At 47.3% G+C, this 15014-nt stretch overlaps 44 non-coding genes and 5 pseudogenes across 44 annotated transcripts; all 49 read right to left on the bottom strand.

Annotated features, from left to right (window-relative positions):
- Positions 1-146: 146 nt before the first annotated feature.
- Positions 147-265, bottom strand: LOC138477216 (5S ribosomal RNA). The gene has a single exon (XR_011271196.1). It is a non-coding gene; the product is annotated as a 5S ribosomal RNA (ribosomal RNA).
- A 106-nt stretch (positions 266-371) lies between these two features.
- LOC138477215 (5S ribosomal RNA) lies at positions 372-490 on the bottom strand. The gene has a single exon (XR_011271195.1). It is a non-coding gene; the product is annotated as a 5S ribosomal RNA (ribosomal RNA).
- Positions 491-596: 106 nt separating this feature from the next.
- Positions 597-715, bottom strand: LOC138477214 (5S ribosomal RNA). Its single transcript, XR_011271194.1, has one exon. It is a non-coding gene; the product is annotated as a 5S ribosomal RNA (ribosomal RNA).
- A 106-nt stretch (positions 716-821) lies between these two features.
- LOC138477213 (5S ribosomal RNA) lies at positions 822-940 on the bottom strand. The gene has a single exon (XR_011271193.1). It is a non-coding gene; the product is annotated as a 5S ribosomal RNA (ribosomal RNA).
- A 106-nt stretch (positions 941-1046) lies between these two features.
- LOC138478695 (5S ribosomal RNA) lies at positions 1047-1165 on the bottom strand. Its single transcript, XR_011272538.1, has one exon. It is a non-coding gene; the product is annotated as a 5S ribosomal RNA (ribosomal RNA).
- A 106-nt stretch (positions 1166-1271) lies between these two features.
- Positions 1272-1390, bottom strand: LOC138477211 (5S ribosomal RNA). Its single transcript, XR_011271191.1, has one exon. It is a non-coding gene; the product is annotated as a 5S ribosomal RNA (ribosomal RNA).
- A 106-nt stretch (positions 1391-1496) lies between these two features.
- LOC138477210 (5S ribosomal RNA) lies at positions 1497-1615 on the bottom strand. Its single transcript, XR_011271190.1, has one exon. It is a non-coding gene; the product is annotated as a 5S ribosomal RNA (ribosomal RNA).
- A 106-nt stretch (positions 1616-1721) lies between these two features.
- Positions 1722-1840, bottom strand: LOC138477209 (5S ribosomal RNA). Its single transcript, XR_011271189.1, has one exon. It is a non-coding gene; the product is annotated as a 5S ribosomal RNA (ribosomal RNA).
- Positions 1841-1946: 106 nt separating this feature from the next.
- Positions 1947-2065, bottom strand: LOC138477208 (5S ribosomal RNA). Its single transcript, XR_011271188.1, has one exon. It is a non-coding gene; the product is annotated as a 5S ribosomal RNA (ribosomal RNA).
- A 474-nt stretch (positions 2066-2539) lies between these two features.
- On the bottom strand, positions 2540-2658 carry LOC138478948 (5S ribosomal RNA). The gene has a single exon (XR_011272767.1). It is a non-coding gene; the product is annotated as a 5S ribosomal RNA (ribosomal RNA).
- A 106-nt stretch (positions 2659-2764) lies between these two features.
- LOC138479805 (5S ribosomal RNA) lies at positions 2765-2883 on the bottom strand. Its single transcript, XR_011273546.1, has one exon. It is a non-coding gene; the product is annotated as a 5S ribosomal RNA (ribosomal RNA).
- A 463-nt stretch (positions 2884-3346) lies between these two features.
- Positions 3347-3465, bottom strand: LOC138477803 (5S ribosomal RNA). Its single transcript, XR_011271728.1, has one exon. It is a non-coding gene; the product is annotated as a 5S ribosomal RNA (ribosomal RNA).
- A 106-nt stretch (positions 3466-3571) lies between these two features.
- LOC138474633 (5S ribosomal RNA) lies at positions 3572-3680 on the bottom strand (annotated as a pseudogene).
- A 106-nt stretch (positions 3681-3786) lies between these two features.
- Positions 3787-3905, bottom strand: LOC138479036 (5S ribosomal RNA). Its single transcript, XR_011272847.1, has one exon. It is a non-coding gene; the product is annotated as a 5S ribosomal RNA (ribosomal RNA).
- A 463-nt stretch (positions 3906-4368) lies between these two features.
- Positions 4369-4487, bottom strand: LOC138477207 (5S ribosomal RNA). The gene has a single exon (XR_011271187.1). It is a non-coding gene; the product is annotated as a 5S ribosomal RNA (ribosomal RNA).
- Positions 4488-4593: 106 nt separating this feature from the next.
- On the bottom strand, positions 4594-4712 carry LOC138477205 (5S ribosomal RNA). The gene has a single exon (XR_011271186.1). It is a non-coding gene; the product is annotated as a 5S ribosomal RNA (ribosomal RNA).
- Positions 4713-4818: 106 nt separating this feature from the next.
- On the bottom strand, positions 4819-4937 carry LOC138473875 (5S ribosomal RNA; annotated as a pseudogene).
- Positions 4938-5400: 463 nt separating this feature from the next.
- LOC138477204 (5S ribosomal RNA) lies at positions 5401-5519 on the bottom strand. Its single transcript, XR_011271185.1, has one exon. It is a non-coding gene; the product is annotated as a 5S ribosomal RNA (ribosomal RNA).
- Positions 5520-5625: 106 nt separating this feature from the next.
- On the bottom strand, positions 5626-5734 carry LOC138474632 (5S ribosomal RNA; annotated as a pseudogene).
- Positions 5735-5840: 106 nt separating this feature from the next.
- On the bottom strand, positions 5841-5949 carry LOC138474630 (5S ribosomal RNA; annotated as a pseudogene).
- A 106-nt stretch (positions 5950-6055) lies between these two features.
- LOC138479034 (5S ribosomal RNA) lies at positions 6056-6174 on the bottom strand. The gene has a single exon (XR_011272846.1). It is a non-coding gene; the product is annotated as a 5S ribosomal RNA (ribosomal RNA).
- Positions 6175-6648: 474 nt separating this feature from the next.
- On the bottom strand, positions 6649-6767 carry LOC138477203 (5S ribosomal RNA). Its single transcript, XR_011271184.1, has one exon. It is a non-coding gene; the product is annotated as a 5S ribosomal RNA (ribosomal RNA).
- Positions 6768-6873: 106 nt separating this feature from the next.
- Positions 6874-6992, bottom strand: LOC138477202 (5S ribosomal RNA). The gene has a single exon (XR_011271183.1). It is a non-coding gene; the product is annotated as a 5S ribosomal RNA (ribosomal RNA).
- Positions 6993-7098: 106 nt separating this feature from the next.
- LOC138479804 (5S ribosomal RNA) lies at positions 7099-7217 on the bottom strand. The gene has a single exon (XR_011273545.1). It is a non-coding gene; the product is annotated as a 5S ribosomal RNA (ribosomal RNA).
- Positions 7218-7680: 463 nt separating this feature from the next.
- Positions 7681-7799, bottom strand: LOC138477201 (5S ribosomal RNA). The gene has a single exon (XR_011271182.1). It is a non-coding gene; the product is annotated as a 5S ribosomal RNA (ribosomal RNA).
- A 106-nt stretch (positions 7800-7905) lies between these two features.
- On the bottom strand, positions 7906-8014 carry LOC138474629 (5S ribosomal RNA; annotated as a pseudogene).
- A 106-nt stretch (positions 8015-8120) lies between these two features.
- LOC138477199 (5S ribosomal RNA) lies at positions 8121-8239 on the bottom strand. Its single transcript, XR_011271180.1, has one exon. It is a non-coding gene; the product is annotated as a 5S ribosomal RNA (ribosomal RNA).
- Positions 8240-8703: 464 nt separating this feature from the next.
- On the bottom strand, positions 8704-8822 carry LOC138477198 (5S ribosomal RNA). Its single transcript, XR_011271179.1, has one exon. It is a non-coding gene; the product is annotated as a 5S ribosomal RNA (ribosomal RNA).
- Positions 8823-8928: 106 nt separating this feature from the next.
- On the bottom strand, positions 8929-9047 carry LOC138477197 (5S ribosomal RNA). Its single transcript, XR_011271178.1, has one exon. It is a non-coding gene; the product is annotated as a 5S ribosomal RNA (ribosomal RNA).
- A 106-nt stretch (positions 9048-9153) lies between these two features.
- LOC138477196 (5S ribosomal RNA) lies at positions 9154-9272 on the bottom strand. Its single transcript, XR_011271177.1, has one exon. It is a non-coding gene; the product is annotated as a 5S ribosomal RNA (ribosomal RNA).
- Positions 9273-9378: 106 nt separating this feature from the next.
- On the bottom strand, positions 9379-9497 carry LOC138477194 (5S ribosomal RNA). The gene has a single exon (XR_011271176.1). It is a non-coding gene; the product is annotated as a 5S ribosomal RNA (ribosomal RNA).
- Positions 9498-9960: 463 nt separating this feature from the next.
- LOC138478541 (5S ribosomal RNA) lies at positions 9961-10079 on the bottom strand. Its single transcript, XR_011272399.1, has one exon. It is a non-coding gene; the product is annotated as a 5S ribosomal RNA (ribosomal RNA).
- Positions 10080-10185: 106 nt separating this feature from the next.
- LOC138479934 (5S ribosomal RNA) lies at positions 10186-10303 on the bottom strand. Its single transcript, XR_011273663.1, has one exon. It is a non-coding gene; the product is annotated as a 5S ribosomal RNA (ribosomal RNA).
- A 106-nt stretch (positions 10304-10409) lies between these two features.
- Positions 10410-10528, bottom strand: LOC138477945 (5S ribosomal RNA). The gene has a single exon (XR_011271857.1). It is a non-coding gene; the product is annotated as a 5S ribosomal RNA (ribosomal RNA).
- A 106-nt stretch (positions 10529-10634) lies between these two features.
- On the bottom strand, positions 10635-10753 carry LOC138477192 (5S ribosomal RNA). Its single transcript, XR_011271174.1, has one exon. It is a non-coding gene; the product is annotated as a 5S ribosomal RNA (ribosomal RNA).
- A 106-nt stretch (positions 10754-10859) lies between these two features.
- LOC138477191 (5S ribosomal RNA) lies at positions 10860-10978 on the bottom strand. The gene has a single exon (XR_011271173.1). It is a non-coding gene; the product is annotated as a 5S ribosomal RNA (ribosomal RNA).
- A 463-nt stretch (positions 10979-11441) lies between these two features.
- Positions 11442-11560, bottom strand: LOC138478209 (5S ribosomal RNA). Its single transcript, XR_011272097.1, has one exon. It is a non-coding gene; the product is annotated as a 5S ribosomal RNA (ribosomal RNA).
- Positions 11561-11666: 106 nt separating this feature from the next.
- On the bottom strand, positions 11667-11785 carry LOC138477879 (5S ribosomal RNA). Its single transcript, XR_011271797.1, has one exon. It is a non-coding gene; the product is annotated as a 5S ribosomal RNA (ribosomal RNA).
- Positions 11786-11891: 106 nt separating this feature from the next.
- On the bottom strand, positions 11892-12010 carry LOC138477190 (5S ribosomal RNA). The gene has a single exon (XR_011271172.1). It is a non-coding gene; the product is annotated as a 5S ribosomal RNA (ribosomal RNA).
- A 106-nt stretch (positions 12011-12116) lies between these two features.
- LOC138477189 (5S ribosomal RNA) lies at positions 12117-12235 on the bottom strand. The gene has a single exon (XR_011271171.1). It is a non-coding gene; the product is annotated as a 5S ribosomal RNA (ribosomal RNA).
- A 474-nt stretch (positions 12236-12709) lies between these two features.
- LOC138477188 (5S ribosomal RNA) lies at positions 12710-12828 on the bottom strand. Its single transcript, XR_011271170.1, has one exon. It is a non-coding gene; the product is annotated as a 5S ribosomal RNA (ribosomal RNA).
- A 106-nt stretch (positions 12829-12934) lies between these two features.
- Positions 12935-13053, bottom strand: LOC138478628 (5S ribosomal RNA). The gene has a single exon (XR_011272477.1). It is a non-coding gene; the product is annotated as a 5S ribosomal RNA (ribosomal RNA).
- Positions 13054-13159: 106 nt separating this feature from the next.
- On the bottom strand, positions 13160-13278 carry LOC138477186 (5S ribosomal RNA). Its single transcript, XR_011271168.1, has one exon. It is a non-coding gene; the product is annotated as a 5S ribosomal RNA (ribosomal RNA).
- A 106-nt stretch (positions 13279-13384) lies between these two features.
- LOC138477185 (5S ribosomal RNA) lies at positions 13385-13503 on the bottom strand. The gene has a single exon (XR_011271167.1). It is a non-coding gene; the product is annotated as a 5S ribosomal RNA (ribosomal RNA).
- Positions 13504-13977: 474 nt separating this feature from the next.
- On the bottom strand, positions 13978-14096 carry LOC138477183 (5S ribosomal RNA). Its single transcript, XR_011271166.1, has one exon. It is a non-coding gene; the product is annotated as a 5S ribosomal RNA (ribosomal RNA).
- Positions 14097-14202: 106 nt separating this feature from the next.
- Positions 14203-14321, bottom strand: LOC138477182 (5S ribosomal RNA). Its single transcript, XR_011271165.1, has one exon. It is a non-coding gene; the product is annotated as a 5S ribosomal RNA (ribosomal RNA).
- Positions 14322-14427: 106 nt separating this feature from the next.
- Positions 14428-14546, bottom strand: LOC138477181 (5S ribosomal RNA). Its single transcript, XR_011271164.1, has one exon. It is a non-coding gene; the product is annotated as a 5S ribosomal RNA (ribosomal RNA).
- A 106-nt stretch (positions 14547-14652) lies between these two features.
- Positions 14653-14771, bottom strand: LOC138477180 (5S ribosomal RNA). Its single transcript, XR_011271163.1, has one exon. It is a non-coding gene; the product is annotated as a 5S ribosomal RNA (ribosomal RNA).
- A 106-nt stretch (positions 14772-14877) lies between these two features.
- Positions 14878-14996, bottom strand: LOC138477179 (5S ribosomal RNA). Its single transcript, XR_011271162.1, has one exon. It is a non-coding gene; the product is annotated as a 5S ribosomal RNA (ribosomal RNA).
- Positions 14997-15014: the final 18 nt, after the last annotated feature.

Here is a 15014-nt window from a genome sequence, read left to right as displayed (position 1 = left end):
GCTAATTATATGTAAATAGGTAGCTCCAGCCCTCATAATGTTGTCCAACATTTGCGCTATAAAACGGGATAAAATTATTTTGGAAACATACCAAATTTGAAAAGTAATTGAGAAGTTGTGCAATTACTAATCATGGAGCACAAAATAGCCTACAGCACCTGGTATTCCCAGGCGGTCTCCCATCCAGGTACTAACTAGGCCCGACACTGCTTAGCTTCCGAGATCAGACGAGATCGGGCGCATTCAGTGTGGTGTGGCCGTAGGCTCTGGTCCTAGTGAGTTTTGTACTTTTAAGCATCTAGTCGGCTAGACCTTGCAGTTTTGAAAGGCAATTGAGAAATGGCTCACTTCCTGAACTTGGAGCACAAAAAAGCCTACAGCACCTGGTATTCCCAGGCGGTCTCCCATCCAGGTACTAACTAGGCCCGACACTGCTTAGCTTCCGAGATCAGACGAGATCGGGCGCATTCAGTGTGGTGTGGCCGTAGGCTCTGGGCCTAGTGAGTTTTGTACTTTTAAGCATCTAGTCGGCTAGACCTTGCAGTTTTGAAAGGCAATTGAGAAATGGCTCACTTCCTGAACTTGGAGCACAAAAAAGCCTACAGCACCTGGTATTCCCAGGCGGTCTCCCATCCAGGTACTAACTAGGCCCGACACTGCTTAGCTTCCGAGATCAGACGAGATCGGGCGCATTCAGTGTGGTGTGGCCGTAGGCTCTGGTCCTAGTGAGTTTTGTACTTTTAAGCATCTAGTCGGCTAGACCTTGCAGTTTTGAAAGGCAATTGAGAAATGGCTCACTTCCTGAACTTGGAGCACAAAAAAGCCTACAGCACCTGGTATTCCCAGGCGGTCTCCCATCCAGGTACTAACTAGGCCCGACACTGCTTAGCTTCCGAGATCAGACGAGATCGGGCGCATTCAGTGTGGTGTGGCCGTAGGCTCTGGGCCTAGTGAGTTTTGTACTTTTAAGCATCTAGTCGGCTAGACCTTGCAGTTTTGAAAGGCAATTGAGAAATGGCTCACTTCCTGAACTTGGAGCACAAAAAAGCCTACAGCACCTGGTATTCCCAGGCGGTCTCCCATCCAGGTACTAACTAGGCCCGACACTGCTTAGCTTCCAAGATCAGACGAGATCGGGCGCATTCAGTGTGGTGTGGCCGTAGGCTCTGGGCCTAGTGAGTTTTGTACTTTTAAGCATCTAGTCGGCTAGACCTTGCAGTTTTGAAAGGCAATTGAGAAATGGCTCACTTCCTGAACTTGGAGCACAAAAAAGCCTACAGCACCTGGTATTCCCAGGCGGTCTCCCATCCAGGTACTAACTAGGCCCGACACTGCTTAGCTTCCGAGATCAGACGAGATCGGGCGCATTCAGTGTGGTGTGGCCGTAGGCTCTGGGCCTAGTGAGTTTTGTACTTTTAAGCATCTAGTCGGCTAGACCTTGCAGTTTTGAAAGGCAATTGAGAAATGGCTCACTTCCTGAACTTGGAGCACAAAAAAGCCTACAGCACCTGGTATTCCCAGGCGGTCTCCCATCCAGGTACTAACTAGGCCCGACACTGCTTAGCTTCCGAGATCAGACGAGATCGGGCGCATTCAGTGTGGTGTGGCCGTAGGCTCTGGTCCTAGTGAGTTTTGTACTTTTAAGCATCTAGTCGGCTAGACCTTGCAGTTTTGAAAGGCAATTGAGAAATGGCTCACTTCCTGAACTTGGAGCACAAAAAAGCCTACAGCACCTGGTATTCCCAGGCGGTCTCCCATCCAGGTACTAACTAGGCCCGACACTGCTTAGCTTCCGAGATCAGACGAGATCGGGCGCATTCAGTGTGGTGTGGCCGTAGGCTCTGGGCCTAGTGAGTTTTGTACTTTTAAGCATCTAGTCGGCTAGACCTTGCAGTTTTGAAAGGCAATTGAGAAATGGCTCACTTCCTGAACTTGGAGCACAAAAAAGCCTACAGCACCTGGTATTCCCAGGCGGTCTCCCATCCAGGTACTAACTAGGCCCGACACTGCTTAGCTTCCGAGATCAGACGAGATCGGGCGCATTCAGTGTGGTGTGGCCGTAGGCTCTAGAAATGCTAAGAATATTACTCTTATGCATTTGCATTTAGTAAGCTAAGCCATGCAGCCACTTGCAACATGATACCACGCTCATCGCTCGATCAGCGCTCGATCAGGCTCGATCAGGCGAGATATATAAGACTGGTGGGCCCATTCAGGACTCCTATGTCTGGTAGGATAACTTTAATCCATCCATCCTGTTTCTGTTGCAGGGAGGTGGAGAGAACAATCAACACAATAACGGCTTTCTTTCATGCCTCTTGAAGGACTCAATATTCTCTGTACTGCATTACATGTGAAAGTCGATTTATTACCCATGAACACACTACCTGTATGCTAATTATATGTAAATAGGTAGCTCCAGCCCTCATAATGTTGTCCAACATTTCCGCTATAAAACGGGATAAAATTATTTTGGAAACATACCAAATTTGAAAAGTAATTGAGAAGTTGCGCAATTACTAATCATGGAGCACAAAATAGCCTACAGCACCTGGTATTCCCAGGCGGTCTCCCATCCAGGTACTAACTAGGCCTGACACTGCTTAGCTTCCGAGATCAGACGAGATCGGGCGCATTCAGTGTGGTGTGGCCGTAGGCTCTGGGCCTAGTGAGTTTTGTACTTTTAAGCATCTAGTCGGCTAGACCTTGCAGTTTTGAAAGGCAATTGAGAAATGGCTCACTTCCTGAACTTGGAGCACAAAAAAGCCTACAGCACCTGGTATTCCCAGGCAGTCTCCCATCCAGGTACTAACTAGGCCCGACACTGCTTAGCTTCCAAGATCAGACGAGATCGGGCGCATTCAGTGTGGTGTGGCCGTAGGCTCTAGAAATGCTAAGAATATTACTCTTATGCATTTGCATTTAGTAAGCTAAGCCATGCAGCCACTTGCAACATGATACCACGCTCATCGCTCGATCAGGCTCGATCAGGCGAGATATATAAGACTGGTGGGCCCATTCAGGACTCCTATGTCTGGTAGGATAACTTTAATCCATCCATCCTGTTTCTGTTGCAGGGAGGTGGAGAGAACAATCAACACAATAACGGCTTTCTTTCATGCCTCTTGAAGGACTCAATATTCTCTGTACTGCATTACATGTGAAAGTCGATTTATTACCCATGAACACACTACCTGTATGCTAATTATATGTAAATAGGTAGCTCCAGCCCTCATAATGTTGTCCAACATTTCCGCTATAAAACGGGATAAAATTATTTTGGAAACATACCAAATTTGAAAAGTAATTGAGAAGTTGTGCAATTACTAATCATGGAGCACAAAATAGCCTACAGCACCTGGTATTCCCAGGCGGTCTCCCATCTAGGTACTAACTAGGCCCGACACTGCTTAGCTTCCGAGATCAGACGAGATCGGGCGCATTCAGTGTGGTGTGGCCGTAGGCTCTGGGCCTAGTGAGTTTTGTACTTTTAAGCATCTAGTCGGCTAGACCTTGCAGTTTTGAAAGGCAATTGAGAAATGGCTCACTTCCTGAACTTGGAGCACAAAAAAGCCTACAGCACCTGGTATTCCCAGGCGGTCTCCCATCCAGGTACTAACTAGGCCCGACACTGCTTAGCTTCTGAGATCAGACGAATTCAGTGTGGTGTGGCCGTAGGCTCTGGTCCTAGTGAGTTTTGTACTTTTAAGCATCTAGTCGGCTAGACCTTGCAGTTTTGAAAGGCAATTGAGAAATGGCTCACTTCCTGAACTTGGAGCACAAAAAAGCCTACAGCACCTGGTATTCCCAGGCGGTCTCCCATCCAGGTACTAACTAGGCCCGACACTGCTTAGCTTCTGAGATCAGACGAGATCGGGCGCATTCAGTGTGGTGTGGCCGTAGGCTCTAGAAATGCTAAGAATATTACTCTTATGCATTTGCATTTAGTAAGCTAAGCCATGCAGCCACTTGCAACATGATACCACGCTCATCGCTCGATCAGGCTCGATCAGGCGAGATATATAAGACTGGTGGGCCCATTCAGGACTCCTATGTCTGGTAGGATAACTTTAATCCATCCATCCTGTTTCTGTTGCAGGGAGGTGGAGAGAACAATCAACACAATAACGGCTTTCTTTCATGCCTCTTGAAGGACTCAATATTCTCTGTACTGCATTACATGTGAAAGTCGATTTATTACCCATGAACACACTACCTGTATGCTAATTATATGTAAATTGGTAGCTCCAGCCCTCATAATGTTGTCCAACATTTCCGCTATAAAACGGGATAAAATTATTTTGGAAACATACCAAATTTGAAAAGTAATTGAGAAGTTGTGCAATTACTAATCATGGAGCACAAAATAGCCTACAGCACCTGGTATTCCCAGGCGGTCTCCCATCCAGGTACTAACTAGGCCCGACACTGCTTAGCTTCCGAGATCAGACGAGATCGGGCGCATTCAGTGTGGTGTGGCCGTAGGCTCAGGGCCTAGTGAGTTTTGTACTTTTAAGCATCTAGTCGGCTAGACCTTGCAGTTTTGAAAGGCAATTGAGAAATGGCTCACTTCCTGAACTTGGAGCACAAAAAAGCCTACAGCACCTGGTATTCCCAGGCGGTCTCCCATCCAGGTACTAACTAGGCCCGACACTGCTTAGCTTCCGAGATCAGACGAGATCGGGCGCATTCAGTGTGGTGTGGCCGTAGGCTCTGGTCCTAGTGAGTTTTGTACTTTTAAGCATCTAGTCGGCTAGACCTTGCAGTTTTGAAAGGCAATTGAGAAATGGCTCACTTCCTGAACTTGGAGCACAAAAAAGCCTACAGCACCTGGTATTCCCAGGCAGTCTCCCATCCAGGTTCTAACTAGGCCCGACACTGCTTAGCTTCCAAGATCAGACGAGATCGGGCGCATTCAGTGTGGTGTGGCCGTAGGCTCTAGAAATGCTAAGAATATTACTCTTATGCATTTGCATTTAGTAAGCTAAGCCATGCAGCCACTTGCAACATGATACCACGCTCATCGCTCGATCAGGCTCGATCAGGCGAGATATATAAGACTGGTGGGCCCATTCAGGACTCCTATGTCTGGTAGGATAACTTTAATCCATCCATCCTGTTTCTGTTGCAGGGAGGTGGAGAGAACAATCAACACAATAACGGCTTTCTTTCATGCCTCTTGAAGGACTCAATATTCTCTGTACTGCATTACATGTGAAAGTCGATTTATTACCCATGAACACACTACCTGTATGCTAATTATATGTAAATAGGTAGCTCCAGCCCTCATAATGTTGTCCAACATTTCCGCTATAAAACGGGATAAAATTATTTTGGAAACATACCAAATTTGAAAAGTAATTGAGAAGTTGTGCAATTACTAATCATGGAGCACAAAATAGCCTACAGCACCTGGTATTCCCAGGCGGTCTCCCATCCAGGTACTAACTAGGCCCGACACTGCTTAGCTTCCGAGATCAGACGAGATCGGGCGCATTCAGTGTGGTGTGGCCGTAGGCTCTGGGCCTAGTGAGTTTTGTACTTTTAAGCATCTAGTCGGCTAGACCTTGCAGTTTTGAAAGGCAATTGAGAAATGGCTCACTTCCTGAACTTGGAGCACAAAAAAGCCTACAGCACCTGGTATTCCCAGGCGGTCTCCCATCCAGGTACTAACTAGGCCCGACACTGCTTAGCTTCTGAGATCAGACGAATTCAGTGTGGTGTGGCCGTAGGCTCTGGTCCTAGTGAGTTTTGTACTTTTAAGCATCTAGTCGGCTAGACCTTGCAGTTTTGAAAGGCAATTGAGAAATGGCTCACTTCCTGAACTTGGAGCACAAAAAAGCCTACAGCACCTGGTATTCCCAGGCGGTCTCCCATCCAGGTACTAACTAGGCCCGACACTGCTTAGCTTCTGAGATCAGACGAATTCAGTGTGGTGTGGCCGTAGGCTCTGGTCCTAGTGAGTTTTGTACTTTTAAGCATCTAGTCGGCTAGACCTTGCAGTTTTGAAAGGCAATTGAGAAATGGCTCACTTCCTGAACTTGGAGCACAAAAAAGCCTACAGCACCTGGTATTCCCAGGCGGTCTCCCATCCAGGTACTAACTAGGCCCGACACTGCTTAGCTTCTGAGATCAGACGAGATCGGGCGCATTCAGTGTGGTGTGGCCGTAGGCTCTAGAAATGCTAAGAATATTACTCTTATGCATTTGCATTTAGTAAGCTAAGCCATGCAGCCACTTGCAACATGATACCACGCTCATCGCTCGATCAGCGCTCGATCAGGCTCGATCAGGCGAGATATATAAGACTGGTGGGCCCATTCAGGACTCCTATGTCTGGTAGGATAACTTTAATCCATCCATCCTGTTTCTGTTGCAGGGAGGTGGAGAGAACAATCAACACAATAACGGCTTTCTTTCATGCCTCTTGAAGGACTCAATATTCTCTGTACTGCATTACATGTGAAAGTCGATTTATTACCCATGAACACACTACCTGTATGCTAATTATATGTAAATTGGTAGCTCCAGCCCTCATAATGTTGTCCAACATTTCCGCTATAAAACGGGATAAAATTATTTTGGAAACATACCAAATTTGAAAAGTAATTGAGAAGTTGTGCAATTACTAATCATGGAGCACAAAATAGCCTACAGCACCTGGTATTCCCAGGCGGTCTCCCATCCAGGTACTAACTAGGCCCGACACTGCTTAGCTTCCGAGATCAGACGAGATCGGGCGCATTCAGTGTGGTGTGGCCGTAGGCTCAGGGCCTAGTGAGTTTTGTACTTTTAAGCATCTAGTCGGCTAGACCTTGCAGTTTTGAAAGGCAATTGAGAAATGGCTCACTTCCTGAACTTGGAGCACAAAAAAGCCTACAGCACCTGGTATTCCCAGGCGGTCTCCCATCCAGGTACTAACTAGGCCCGACACTGCTTAGCTTCCGAGATCAGACGAGATCGGGCGCATTCAGTGTGGTGTGGCCGTAGGCTCTGGTCCTAGTGAGTTTTGTACTTTTAAGCATCTAGTCGGCTAGACCTTGCAGTTTTGAAAGGCAATTGAGAAATGGCTCACTTCCTGAACTTGGAGCACAAAAAAGCCTACAGCACCTGGTATTCCCAGGCAGTCTCCCATCCAGGTACTAACTAGGCCCGACACTGCTTAGCTTCCAAGATCAGACGAGATCGGGCGCATTCAGTGTGGTGTGGCCGTAGGCTCTAGAAATGCTAAGAATATTACTCTTATGCATTTGCATTTAGTAAGCTAAGCCATGCAGCCACTTGCAACATGATACCACGCTCATCGCTCGATCAGGCTCGATCAGGCGAGATATATAAGACTGGTGGGCCCATTCAGGACTCCTATGTCTGGTAGGATAACTTTAATCCATCCATCCTGTTTCTGTTGCAGGGAGGTGGAGAGAACAATCAACACAATAACGGCTTTCTTTCATGCCTCTTGAAGGACTCAATATTCTCTGTACTGCATTACATGTGAAAGTCGATTTATTACCCATGAACACACTACCTGTATGCTAATTATATGTAAATAGGTAGCTCCAGCCCTCATAATGTTGTCCAACATTTCCGCTATAAAACGGGATAAAATTATTTTGGAAACATACCAAATTTGAAAAGTAATTGAGAAGTTGTGCAATTACTAATCATGGAGCACAAAATAGCCTACAGCACCTGGTATTCCCAGGCGGTCTCCCATCCAGGTACTAACTAGGCCCGACACTGCTTAGCTTCCGAGATCAGACGAGATCGGGCGCATTCAGTGTGGTGTGGCCGTAGGCTCTGGGCCTAGTGAGTTTTGTACTTTTAAGCATCTAGTCGGCTAGACCTTGCAGTTTTGAAAGGCAATTGAGAAATGGCTCACTTCCTGAACTTGGAGCACAAAAAAGCCTACAGCACCTGGTATTCCCAGGCGGTCTCCCATCCAGGTACTAACTAGGCCCGACACTGCTTAGCTTCTGAGATCAGACGAATTCAGTGTGGTGTGGCCGTAGGCTCTGGTCCTAGTGAGTTTTGTACTTTTAAGCATCTAGTCGGCTAGACCTTGCAGTTTTGAAAGGCAATTGAGAAATGGCTCACTTCCTGAACTTGGAGCACAAAAAAGCCTACAGCACCTGGTATTCCCAGGCGGTCTCCCATCCAGGTACTAACTAGGCCCGACACTGCTTAGCTTCCGAGATCAGACGAGATCGGGCGCATTCAGTGTGGTGTGGCCGTAGGCTCTAGAAATGCTAAGAATATTACTCTTATGCATTTGCATTTAGTAAGCTAAGCCATGCAGCCACTTGCAACATGATACCACGCTCATCGCTCGATCAGCGCTCGATCAGGCGAGATATATAAGACTGGTGGGCCCATTCAGGACTCCTATGTCTGGTAGGATAACTTTAATCCATCCATCCTGTTTCTGTTGCAGGGAGGTGGAGAGAACAATCAACACAATAACGGCTTTCTTTCATGCCTCTTGAAGGACTCAATATTCTCTGTACTGCATTACATGTGAAAGTCGATTTATTACCCATGAACACACTACCTGTATGCTAATTATATGTAAATAGGTAGCTCCAGCCCTCATAATGTTGTCCAACATTTCCGCTATAAAACGGGATACAATTATTTTGGAAACATACCAAATTTGAAAAGTAATTGAGAAGTTGTGCAATTACTAATCATGGAGCACAAAATAGCCTACAGCACCTGGTATTCCCAGGCGGTCTCCCATCCAGGTACTAACTAGGCCCGACACTGCTTAGCTTCCGAGATCAGACGAGATCGGGCGCATTCAGTGTGGTGTGGCCGTAGGCTCTGGGCCTAGTGAGTTTTGTACTTTTAAGCATCTAGTCGGCTAGACCTTGCAGTTTTGAAAGGCAATTGAGAAATGGCTCACTTCCTGAACTTGGAGCACAAAAAAGCCTACAGCACCTGGTATTCCCAGGCGGTCTCCCATCCAGGTACTAACTAGGCCCGACACTGCTTAGCTTCCGAGATCAGACGAGATCGGGCGCATTCAGTGTGGTGTGGCCGTAGGCTCTGGTCCTAGTGAGTTTTGTACTTTTAAGCATCTAGTCAGCTAGACCTTGCAGTTTTGAAAGGCAATTGAGAAATGGCTCACTTCCTGAACTTGGAGCACAAAAAAGCCTACAGCACCTGGTATTCCCAGGCGGTCTCCCATCCAGGTACTAACTAGGCCCGACACTGCTTAGCTTCCGAGATCAGACGAGATCGGGCGCATTCAGTGTGGTGTGGCCGTAGGCTCTGGGCCTAGTGAGTTTTGTACTTTTAAGCATCTAGTCGGCTAGACCTTGCAGTTTTGAAAGGCAATTGAGAAATGGCTCACTTCCTGAACTTGGAGCACAAAAAAGCCTACAGCACCTGGTATTCCCAGGCGGTCTCCCATCCAGGTACTAACTAGGCCCGACACTGCTTAGCTTCCGAGATCAGACGAGATCGGGCGCATTCAGTGTGGTGTGGCCGTAGGCTCTAGAAATGCTAAGAATATTACTCTTATGCATTTGCATTTAGTAAGCTAAGCCATGCAGCCACTTGCAACATGATACCACGCTCATCGCTCGATCAGGCTCGATCAGGCGAGATATATAAGACTGGTGGGCCCATTCAGGACTCCTATGTCTGGTAGGATAACTTTAATCCATCCATCCTGTTTCTGTTGCAGGGAGGTGGAGAGAACAATCAACACAATAACGGCTTTCTTTCATGCCTCTTGAAGGACTCAATATTCTCTGTACTGCATTACATGTGAAAGTCGATTTATTACCCATGAACACACTACCTGTATGCTAATTATATGTAAATAGGTAGCTCCAGCCCTCATAATGTTGTCCAACATTTCCGCTATAAAACGGGATAAAATTATTTTGGAAACATACCAAATTTGAAAAGTAATTGAGAAGTTGTGCAATTACTAATCATGGAGCACAAAATAGCCTACAGCACCTGGTATTCCCAGGCAGTCTCCCATCCAGGTACTAACTAGGCCCGACACTGCTTAGCTTCCGAGATCAGACGAGATCGGGCGCATTCAGTGTGGTGTGGCCGTAGGCTCTGGGCCTAGTGAGTTTTGTACTTTTAAGCATCTAGTCGGCTAGACCTTGCAGTTTTGAAAGGCAATTGAGAAATGGCTCACTTCCTGAACTTGGAGCACAAAAAAGCCTACAGCACCTGGTATTCCCAGGCGGTCTCCCATCCAGGTACTAACTAGGCCCGACACTGCTTAGCTTCCGAGATCAGACGAGATCGGCGCATTCAGTGTGGTGTGGCCGTAGGCTCTAGGCCTAGTGAGTTTTGTACTTTTAAGCATCTAGTCGGCTAGACCTTGCAGTTTTGAAAGGCAATTGAGAAATGGCTCACTTCCTGAACTTGGAGCACAAAAAAGCCTACAGCACCTGGTATTCCCAGGCGGTCTCCCATCCAGGTACTAACTAGGCCCGACACTGCTTAGCTTCCGAGATCAGAGGAGATCGGGCGCATTCAGTGTGGTGTGGCCGTAGGCTCTAGTCCTAGTGAGTTTTGTACTTTTAAGCATCTAGTCGGCTAGACCTTGCAGTTTTGAAAGGCAATTGAGAAATGGCTCACTTCCTGAACTTGGAGCACAAAAAAGCCTACAGCACCTGGTATTCCCAGGCGGTCTCCCATCCAGGTACTAACTAGGCCCGACACTGCTTAGCTTCCGAGATCAGACGAGATCGGGCGCATTCAGTGTGGTGTGGCCGTAGGCTCTGGGCCTAGTGAGTTTTGTACTTTTAAGCATCTAGTCGGCTAGACCTTGCAGTTTTGAAAGGCAATTGAGAAATGGCTCACTTCCTGAACTTGGAGCACAAAAAAGCCTACAGCACCTGGTATTCCCAGGCGGTCTCCCATCCAGGTACTAACTAGGCCCGACACTGCTTAGCTTCCGAGATCAGACGAGATCGGGCGCATTCAGTGTGGTGTGGCCGTAGGCTCTAGAAATGATAAGAATATTACTCTTATGCATTTGCATTTAGTAAGCTAAGCCATGCAGCCACTTGCAACATGATACCACGCTCAGCGCTCGATCAGGCTCGATCAGGCGAGATATATAAGACTGGTGGGCCCATTCAGGACTCCTATGTCTGGTAGGATAACTTTAATCCATCCATCCTGTTTCTGTTGCAGGGAGGTGGAGAGAACAATCAACACAATAACGGCTTTCTTTCATGCCTCTTGAAGGACTCAATATTCTCTGTACTGCATTACATGTGAAAGTCGATTTATTACCCATGAACACACTACCTGTATGCTAATTATATGTAAATAGGTAGCTCCAGCCCTCATAATGTTGTCCAACATTTCCGCTATAAAACGGGATAAAATTATTTTGGAAACATACCAAATTTGAAAAGTAATTGAGAAGTTGTGCAATTACTAATCATGGAGCACAAAATAGCCTACAGCACCTGGTATTCCCAGGCGGTCTCCCATCCAGGTACTAACTAGGCCCGACACTGCTTAGCTTCCGAGATCAGACGAGACCGGGCGCATTCAGTGTGGTGTGGCCGTAGGCTCTGGGCCTAGTGAGTTTTGTACTTTTAAGCATCTAGTCGGCTAGACCTTGCAGTTTTGAAAGGCAATTGAGAAATGGCTCACTTCCTGAACTTGGAGCACAAAAAAGCCTACAGCACCTGATATTCCCAGGCGGTCTCCCATCCAGGTACTAACTAGGCCCGACACTGCTTAGCTTCCGAGATCAGACGAGATCGGGCGCATTCAGTGTGGTGTGGCCGTAGGCTCTGGTCCTAGTGAGTTTTGTACTTTTAAGCATCTAGTCGGCTAGACCTTGCAGTTTTGAAAGGCAATTGAGAAATGGCTCACTTCCTGAACTTGGAGCACAAAAAAGCCTACAGCACCTGGTATTCCCAGGCGGTCTCCCATCCAGGTACTAACTAGGCCCGACACTGCTTAGCTTCCGAGATCAGACGAGATCGGGCGCATTCAGTGTGGTGTGGCCGTAGGCTCTGGGCCTAGTGAGTTTTGTACTTTTAAGCATCTAGTCGGCTAGACCTTGCAGTTTTGAAAGGCAATTGAGAAATGGCTCACTTCCTGAACTTGGAGCACAAAAAAGCCTACAGCACCTGGTATTCCCAGGCGGTCTCCCATCCAGGTACTAACTAGGCCCGACACTGCTTAGCTTCCGAGATCAGACGAGATCGGGCGCATTCAGTGTGGTGTGGCCGTAGGCTCTAGAAATGCTAAGAATATTACTCTTATGCATTTGCATTTAGTAAGCTAAGCCATGCAGCCACTTGCAACATGATACCACGCTCATCGCTCGATCAGCGCTCGATCAGGCTCGATCAGGCGAGATATATAAGACTGGTGGGCCCATTCAGGACTCCTATGTCTGGTAGGATAACTTTAATCCATCCATCCTGTTTCTGTTGCAGGGAGGTGGAGAGAACAATCAACACAATAACGGCTTTCTTTCATGCCTCTTGAAGGACTCAATATTCTCTGTACTGCATTACATGTGAAAGTCGATTTATTACCCATGAACACACTACCTGTATGCTAATTATATGTAAATAGGTAGCTCCAGCCCTCATAATGTTGTCCAACATTTCCGCTATAAAACGGGATAAAATTATTTTGGAAACATACCAAATTTGAAAAGTAATTGAGAAGTTGTGCAATTACTAATCATGGAGCACAAAATAGCCTACAGCACCTGGTATTCCCAGGCGGTCTCCCATCCAGGTACTAACTAGGCCCGACACTGCTTAGCTTCCGAGATCAGACGAGATCGGGCGCATTCAGTGTGGTGTGGCCGTAGGCTCTGGGCCTAGTGAGTTTTGTACTTTTAAGCATCTAGTCGGCTAGACCTTGCAGTTTTGAAAGGCAATTGAGAAATGGCTCACTTCCTGAACTTGGAGCACAAAAAAGCCTACAGCACCTGGTATTCCCAGGCGGTCTCCCATCCAGGTACTAACTAGACCCGACACTGCTTAGCTTCCGAGATCAGACGAGATCGGGCGCATTCAGTGTGGTGTGGCCGTAGGCTCTGGTCCTAGTGAGTTTTGTACTTTTAAGCATCTAGTCGACTAGACCTTGCAGTTTTGAAAGGCAATTGAGAAATGGCTCACTTCCTGAACTTGGAGCACAAAAAAGCCTACAGCACCTGGTATTCCCAGGCGGTCTCCCATCCAGGTACTAACTAGGCCCGACACTGCTTAGCTTCCGAGATCAGACGAGATCGGGCGCATTCAGTGTGGTGTGGCCGTAGGCTCTGGGCCTAGTGAGTTTTGTACTTTTAAGCATCTAGTCGGCTAGACCTTGCAGTTTTGAAAGGCAATTGAGAAATGGCTCACTTCCTGAACTTGGAGCACAAAAAAGCCTACAGCACCTGGTATTCCCAGGCGGTCTCCCATCCAGGTACTAACTAGGCCCGACACTGCTTAGCTTCCGAGATCAGACGAGATCGGGCGCATTCAGTGTGGTGTGGCCGTAGGCTCTAGAAATGCTAAGAATATTACTCTTATGCATTTGCATTTAGTAAGCTAAGCCATGCAGCCACTTGCAACATGATACCACGCTCATCGCTCGATCAGCGCTCGATCAGGCTCGATCAGGCGAGATATATAAGACTGGTGGGCCCATTCAGGACTCCTATGTCTGGTAGGATAACTTTAATCCATCCATCCTGTTTCTGTTGCAGGGAGGTGGAGAGAACAATCAACACAATAACGGCTTTCTTTCATGCCTCTTGAAGGACTCAATATTCTCTGTACTGCATTACATGTGAAAGTCGATTTATTACCCATGAACACACTACCTGTATGCTAATTATATGTAAATAGGTAGCTCCAGCCCTCATAATGTTGTCCAACATTTCCGCTATAAAACGGGATAAAATTATTTTGGAAACATACCAAATTTGAAAAGTAATTGAGAAGTTGTGCAATTACTAATCATGGAGCACAAAATAGCCTACAGCACCTGGTATTCCCAGGCGGTCTCCCATCCAGGTACTAACTAGGCCCGACACTGCTTAGCTTCCGAGATCAGACGAGATCGGGCGCATTCAGTGTGGTGTGGCCGTAGGCTCTGGGCCTAGTGAGTTTTGTACTTTTAAGCATCTAGTCGGCTAGACCTTGCAGTTTTGAAAGGCAATTGAGAAATGGCTCACTTCCTGAACTTGGAGCACAAAAAAGCCTACAGCACCTGGTATTCCCAGGCGGTCTCCCATCCAGGTACTAACTAGGCCCGACACTGCTTAGCTTCCGAGATCAGACGAGATCGGGCGCATTCAGTGTGGTGTGGCCGTAGGCTCTGGTCCTAGTGAGTTTTGTACTTTTAAGCATCTAGTCGGCTAGACCTTGCAGTTTTGAAAGGCAATTGAGAAATGGCTCACTTCCTGAACTTGGAGCACAAAAAAGCCTACAGCACCTGGTATTCCCAGGCGGTCTCCCATCCAGGTACTAACTAGGCCCGACACTGCTTAGCTTCCGAGATCAGACGAGATCGGGCGCATTCAGTGTGGTGTGGCCGTAGGCTCTGGGCCTAGTGAGTTTTGTACTTTTAAGCATCTAGTCGGCTAGACCTTGCAGTTTTGAAAGGCAATTGAGAAATGGCTCACTTCCTGAACTTGGAGCACAAAAAAGCCTACAGCACCTGGTATTCCCAGGCGGTCTCCCATCCAGGTACTAACTAGGCCCGACACTGCTTAGCTTCCGAGATCAGACGAGATCGGGCGCATTCAGTGTGGTGTGGCCGTAGGCTCTGGTCCTAGTGAGTTTTGTACTTTTAAGCATCTAGTCGGCTAGACCTTGCAGTTTTGAAAGGCAATTGAGAAATGGCTCACTTCCTGAACTTGGAGCACAAAAAAGCCTACAGCACCTGGTATTCCCAGGCGGTCTCCCATCCAGGTACTAACTAGGCCCGACACTGCTTAGCTTCCGAGATCAGACGAGATCGGGCGCATTCAGTGTGGTGTGGCCGTAGGCTCTGGGCCTAGTGAGTTT

The sequence above is a fragment of the Ambystoma mexicanum genome, chromosome 8 (assembly GCF_040938575.1).
Source record: "Ambystoma mexicanum isolate Mex_15411 chromosome 8, UKY_AmexF1_1, whole genome shotgun sequence".
Lineage (NCBI taxonomy): Eukaryota > Metazoa > Chordata > Amphibia > Caudata > Ambystomatidae > Ambystoma > Ambystoma mexicanum.
This window is presented reverse-complemented; position numbering and strand designations above follow the sequence as displayed.